Source organism: Mobula birostris, chromosome 7, assembly GCF_030028105.1.
Source record: "Mobula birostris isolate sMobBir1 chromosome 7, sMobBir1.hap1, whole genome shotgun sequence".
NCBI classification, from domain to species: Eukaryota; Metazoa; Chordata; class Chondrichthyes; order Myliobatiformes; family Myliobatidae; genus Mobula; species Mobula birostris.
In genome coordinates, this window is record NC_092376.1 from 39,619,004 (window position 1) to 39,626,666 (window position 7,663).

Sequence of the window (7,663 nt, forward strand, 5' to 3'; positions counted from 1 at the left end):
AGCAGTAGTCGTCTACATTACTCTCTTAAAATGGCATTCTACCAGCATGAGGTTACCCATAGCAACAAGCATAAAATGCTGGCAGAACTCATCAGTCTAGGCAGCATTTCAGGCCAAGACTCTTCATCAGGTCTGGAAAGGAAGGGGGAAGAAGCCAGAATAAGAAAGTGGAGGGAGGGAAAAGAAAGCAAGCTAGAAGGTCATAGGTGAAGCCCGGTGGTTAAGGGATGGAGTTGAAGTTAGAACCAGGGAGGAGATCGGGGTAAAGGCAAAGGGCTGAGAAAGAAGAAATCTGGTACAAGAGGAGAGTGGATCATGGGAGAAAGGGAAGGAGGAGGGGCAACTGGGGGAGGTGATAGGCAGGTGAGGAGAAGGGTTAAGAGGTCAGAGTGGGGAAATGAAGAAGGGAGGGAGGAAAAAAATTACCTAAAGTTGGCAAAATCAATGTTCACACCATCAGCTTGAAGGCTACCTAGATGGAATATAAGGTGTTGCTCCTCCAGCCTGAGAGTGGCTTCATCATAGAAGAAAAGGAAGCTATGGACCGAGATGGTAGATTAGTATTGGGAATTGGAATTGAAATGGTGGCCACTGGGTAACCCTGCCCTTTGCGGATGGAGTGAAGTTGCTCGACAGTGCGGTTCCCAATCTACATCAAGTCTTACCAATGAAAAGGGGGCCACATCGAGAGCACTGAACACAATAAACAACTCCAACAGATTTGCAGGTGAAGTGTTGTCTCACTTGTACTTTGGCTACATGCTATTTCCAAACAAAGATATCACACACAGTTAACACTTCCACTTTGTGAGACTTGTACAAAAATTCAGTTTGAGGACATTGGGTAATTAAACTTAATGTAACTTCTTGAATTTGTTGTAAATGAAATATTTATCCTATCAGAAAAGTTAAGCCTGTAATAGGTAATGTAAGGATAGTTTGCCCATCTAGTCTGTACTGAACTGTTAATCTGCTTAGTCCCATCGACCTGCACCTAGTCCATAGCCCTCCATATCCCTCCCATCCATGTACCTACCCAAATCTCTCTTAAATGTGAAATCAAACCCGCATCCACCATTTCCGCTGGCAGCTCTTTCCACACTCTTGCCTATCTCTGAGTGAAGAAATTCTCCCTCATGTTCCCCTTAAACATTTCACCTTTCATCTTTAACCCATGACCTCTCACCCAACCTCGGTGGAAAAAGCCTGCTTATCTAGACCCTCATAATTTTGCACACCTCTAACAAATCTCCCCTCATTCTCCTATGCTCTAGGGAATAAAGTGGTAACTTATTCAACCTTTCCCTAAAACTCGTTGCTCAAGTCCTGGCATCATCCATGTAGTTATTTTCTGCACTCTTCCCTGTAGGTAGGTGACCAGAACTGCACACAATACTCCAAATATGGCCTCACCAATGTCTTGTACAACTTCAATGTAATATCCCAACTTACGTACTTAATACTTTGATGTGTGAAGGCCAATGTGCCAAAAGCTCTCAAAACGACCACTTCTACCTGTGATGCCAATTTCAAGGAATTATTGATCAGTATTCCCAAATCTCTCTGTTCTACCACACTCTTCAGTGCCCTACCACTCACTGTGACAGTCCTACCTTGGTCTTTCCTCCCAAAGAGCAACACCTCACACTATCCTGCATTAAATTCCATATGCCATTTTTCGGCCCATTTTACAGCTGGTCCAGATTAAACTTAAAACTTTGATATCGTTCCTTGCTATCCACTACGTCTCCAATCATAACGTCATCGACAAATTTACTGATCCAGTTTACTATATTATCATCTAGATCATTGATGTAGATGACAATCAACAACTGTGGCTGCTCTGATTCCTGTGGCACACACTAGTCACAGACGTCCCGTCAGAGAGGCAACTATCTACTACCATTCTCTGGATTCTCCCATGAAGCCATGTCTAATTCAATTTATTGCATCATCCAGTTCATGCATATTTTAGTTTTAATATACATTAACACGTTAAAATCACATTTAAGCCACAGCTTCAGAAGAGTTAATTTAATCCAAGCAGTGAATGTCAATGTTTATGCTTCAGTCATAATTCACTCATTTCCCATCCAATTCCCTTAACATAACCATCAGTGATCGTCCAGCTTCCCCTTCCACCGAACTGGACCATTTGGCTCAATTACTCCAGGAGAAGAATATCGTTCTTTTTCCTTTTTGATAGCATAAATTACAGTTATATCCTTTGCTTCAAGTCCTAACTGTATCTATCCTATTCCACAACTTACTGACTTTAAAAATGTTGCTCACTTAATCCTTAGACTTCCCTTTTCAAATGAAAGTGATCCAGTTTTTTTTCTTTTTCTTGATTGGCATAACTTTAGAGTTCTTGCACTTTTTCCAGCACCCCTTTATATTTTGTGTAACATAAAATCTTGAGTACTTGGTCTGGTCTTATGAGGGTCAGACCCCCAATGTCAAGGCTGAGGCAAATGGCGTAGATGTTGCAACATGCTCACAGCAACATCTATGGTGACATGGGTCGTTTCGAAACGTGCTGCAGTATTAAGTGTAGTCATCCTCTAGCACTTGGTGGATGATATGCAAACACTTCTGAAATCCGCCCCCCCAGGCTTCCTTACTTGATACAGACTTTCACAGGTTTGCCTAAGCTCCAACCTGGTGGAAGTATCAAGACATCAGCTGGAGATACTATGATCCTTGTTCTAGTTCACACTATCCAATAGGACAGAATACATCCAATGAAGATTTCTCCTGAAACTCCTGAGAAACCAAATCTATAAATGTCAAATCCGAGAACATCCTACGAGGAACAAGAGAGGAGCCTTCTTAGGAGATTAAGGAGGTTCAGCTGGTCATTGAAGACTCTCAATCTTCTACAGATGTACTGTTGAAAATATTCTGACTGGTTGCACCATGGGTGATTAAAATATGCAGGAACAGAAGAAGCTACAGAGAGTAGTGGACTCTACCCGGTACATCAAAGGAACAGCATACCTTTCCCACTACTCGTAATATCTTCAATAGGTACAGCCTCAAGAATGCAACTTCCGTCGAAGATCCACACCACCCATCAATGGCATTTTTCACAGCTACCATCAGGCAGCTTGAAACACTACAACCCCAGGTTCAAGAACAACTACTTCCCTTCATCCATTTGGTTTTACAACACCATGTCTTCTTTGTCTCTGTATCCCAATTCCCCCTGTACCCACCCATGCCTTTGATGCACTGGTCTGGGATCTTGACAATTACAGGTAGCCAACTTTCAAAAAAAGATGGAAGAATATGAACAAAAGAAAATAAACAGAAAACCAAAAAGAGAAATTGAAAAATGGGGGGAGGGAGTGGAGGGAATGTGTGTGACCTTCTCACAGTAGGGGTCATCAGGACAGTCAAGTCAAGTCAAGTCAAGTCACTTTTTATTGTCATTTCGACCATAACAGCTGGTACAGTACACAGTAAAAATGAGACAACGTTTTTCAGGACCATGGTGCTACTTGAAACAATACAATGTTAAATTGCAAAGGATGCACACGGAGAGGGTCACATGGTATTGGTTACATTTCTACACCCACTGCACTGGACCATTCACCGGTCTCCAGCAGTTTCTCTCTTCTCCCTCCACACTAACATTTAGGGAATTAAGGGTTATGGGGAAAAGGCTGGTAGCTGGAAATGAGTCCATGGTCAGGTCAGCCATGATCCTATTGATTGGCGGAGCGGGCTCGACAGGCCAGATGGCCTACTCCTACTCCTACTTCTTATGTTCTTATGACTGCAAAGCAGCCCTTGGCCTGTTGTGTATTCAGGCTGCATTCAACGCCTGTCACTCTCAAAAATGGGAAAGGTCTGGATTTTGCCAACTACGCATTCGACTTTTATTTCAACTGCTCATTCATCCCAAATATTTTTATTGATCACTTTATATATCATCATAAATAGCAATATTTTGACTCTACTCCTCTCCATGATCAATGAATTGTCAAATATCAATGACTAATTTGATTTTCTAACACACGATGTCCATATGACAACATTCTGCCTTCATATCTCAACAGTACTGTATGACAGACATAAGAACAGTAATGTAGTTACCCAGTCAAATGAACAGAAGTCACAATAAAGTGCCTGCAGTTTTTTAGGACCAATTTTGCTGCTGAACCAGGGGCATGTTGGTCTGTCAGCAGGTATTCTGTTGTAGCACAGTACCTGTTTTAACAACATGCATTTTTCTTCCTACCAAGATCAATGCAAAAGGTAATCAGAAGAGTTGTAAAAGTGAACTAAACTTTCAACATGAACTCATTTTTTTTTACCGCTGCCAAAAGACCATCCTTAAACCTCTTCTCGTATTGGATCTTATCTCTTAGAGCCATGGAGTGCTGAAACAGACTGTGTAGTCCAATTCGTCCTTTCCAACCATGATGCCTACAACTAGGCACCTATTCCTCCACTCCTTTCCTACCCAAGTACCTGCTTAAATGCCTTTTTGATGTTTTAATTTACAGTCAACCCTGGGTAACAAGTGGCGTTTCATTTTCACATGTCCATGAGTCAAATGTGTCTGTGAAGTCACAAGAAGCATTCAACGTGAGGGAGAACAATTTCAGCCATTCATGGAAACAAATGTATGCATGTATATTGGGCTCTGGAATTTAATAATATTCTTATGTAAATTTGTCCATAAGGTGGGGCAAGTGAACTTCTTTGAAGTGCTACCATGGCAGAAAACTTGGGCAGAGCACATTCTTGCAAGCAGGAATGTGATCACTGAGAATGCATTTTTTAGGGGTTGCTTGAGGTAGCTCAGTAGATTGAGGAATTATATATAAGTGGTGGGATAAATCCTTCAGCTTTGCTATATTTGCCAGTCAGGTTAAATGAGTATGGGAAATAGAGAATGATGGAAAAAGATTTCAGCTGAAATGTGAATTTGTTACCAAAATATGAAACAACTAGTTACCTTACCAATGGTTAAATTCATTCACCAAAAAAACTCTAACTGCAAGCTTCATTCTGTAAAGATCACCTGAATTGGATTTTTTGTTAAATTTTGTCTTCACAAATGATTTTCTCTCTACATGTTGCAATTCAGAACAATGATTAAATATCCGATGACACTTAAATTGTTTCATCAGCATCATCACAGAATACTGTTGGTTGTATTGTGACTTCACCATAGCTGATTTGAACTGCTTTTAAGAAAGGCACTTTTCTAACTTTCATTCAAATTACTAAGCAATTGAGCAATACGATTGAGAGTTTCCGTCAAAAAAGAACTGGATAAGTGAATCAGTGCTATTTTTATAAAAGACTGGGGTTTGATTAGAAACATCGATGCTAGGCTGAATGGCCGGATTTAGACCTGTGTATGTACTAAAAGGCAGTTGTGGCGACCAGCTTAAGTCATCTGACTTTTTGCATTTTATGCCTAGCAGGGGCTGAGAATGAATACCTAATTCAGGTAAATGTGTGTGTATAGTAAAATTGTGATTATCCTCTCTAAACTGGAAATCCTCATGGTTCGGCACCTATCTCAGCATTTCAACTTTTGTGCTCCACTGAATCTTACCGGAATTCTTGTTCCCACTTCCCTCTCAAACTCAGTGAGACCCTGGTTCACAGGTTCCACTAAAACACAGCGGGCCCTTTTTTCTGAATTTCCCTGAAACTCACCAGTCTGGAAAATCAGCCAGTCCTATACCACCAAAAAGCTTACCAGATTGTTGGAATCTTGTTGTTTTCCCAAGCCAAGTCCAAAGCCCTAATCAAGGACCCCCACCATCCAGGCCATGATCTCTTCCGACTATTACGATCAGGCAGGAGATACACCACCAGGATCAAGAACAGTAAACACCCCACAATCATCCTGTCTCTGAACCAGCACAGATAACATCACGCATCTCAACACTGAACTGATTCCACAGCCTGTAGATTCACTTTCAAGGACTCTACAACTTGTTCTCAGTATTATTTACTTATTTTTGTTTATTATTGGCATATTTTGCCCTCTTTTGCACATATAATATTTATCAGACTTCCTTATGTTTAGTTTTTTATATAAATTGTATTGTATTTCTTTATTTTCCTGTAAGTACCGCAAGAAAACGAATCACAAGGTAGCATTTAGTGACATTTATGCCTTTGAAATAGATTTACTTTGAACTTGGAACTTTGAAGTACATCTTCTTGCTGCTGGCTCCTAACAGAGCCCCCTGGATAGAAGAAAAGGTCAATTAGGAGTAATATTGCAATATTACAGAGACTGAACTATCGTTGTATACTAAATCCAATGGAACAACAAAAGAGTTTGTTGAATTAATCTTGGTATTTCTGTTTTCCTTTCCATGGAAGCGGCTGCATACCGCCATGATTTTCTGCTTTTATTTCAGGTTTCCTGTACCTGCAGTACTTTATTTTTCCTCCCTATTCTATTCAATGAAGTTTTCTTTTCACCTTAACCCAGAGTATATCCCTGAGTCACTGAAGACATGATAGTTTTTATAAATTATCTGACTCTCTAAGGTAACTACAGAGAGTTCAGCTGTAAGGGGGTTAATTGCTAAATTAAACATGACTCCAGATTATAAAGCTGTCATCGTAGAACAAGAGTTTAAAGCATGAATAAAATATGTTGACAAGTGATGGCTTTGTATTATTCATTTCCCAGCTTTGTCACACACTTTGTTAATACTTCTTAAAAAATAACTTTTAGAATCTTTTTTTTATATTTCTAGCTAGCTTCCCCATACTCCAGTTTTATAGTTTTTGTTAACTTTTTGGTCATTCCTTTCTTTGTTAGTTATACTCTATCTCATCTTCTGACCTGCCGCCTAACATTGTACAACTGTCTACTTTTTCTTCAAGTTTGTTTGATCCTCAATTGTTTTTGCTAAGCACAGACAATGTCCCAATTGGAACATTATCTGTTCCAAGCTGACCATTCCTTAATCATTAATTTGCATGTTCCTTTAGCTACTCTCCTCTCAAGTCATTATTTTTGCATTTATTTAAGTTTCAAATCTAAGACTCAAACTCATTTTTATCTCCCTCAAATTAAATATAAAATTCAAAAATGCGGCATTCGGTCAAGTTGGTGCCAAACAATAGCCATTAAGGTTGTGGCTCAGACTTATTATTTACATAAGAACATAAGAAATAGGAGCAGGAGTAGGCCATCCAGCCCATCGAGCCTGCCCTGGCATTCATTAAGATCATGGCTGATCTCTCCATAAACTCAGCTTTCAATTTTTATTAGATATATTGGAATGATTTTGCAACAATGCAGAGAGTTGGGAGTCAATTTCTGGTTTAGGGACAAGGATGAGGGAGAGTTAAAGGTCGGGGGCAGTAAAGGAAGAATCAGGGCAGGAACCAGTGGTGGGAGTGCTCATGATCAAAGGGCAGGAATTCCTGGGAGTTGGCAGGCAGCTGAGGACAAAGACCTGTGCTCAAGAACCGTGGCTGGTGGTCCCCAAGGACAGTAAGTCCTGCGATTGAATGTCTATGCAAATCCAGACTTCGAGGTGTGGAATTCAAAGGTCTGTGATCAACGAGTCCTGGAGTTGATACAGAGGTCAAAACCTGAAGGTCAAAGACTGAAATCGGTGAGTAGGAGGTTGACGTCTGAAGGTCAATGGCCCTAGGTCTGTGTATG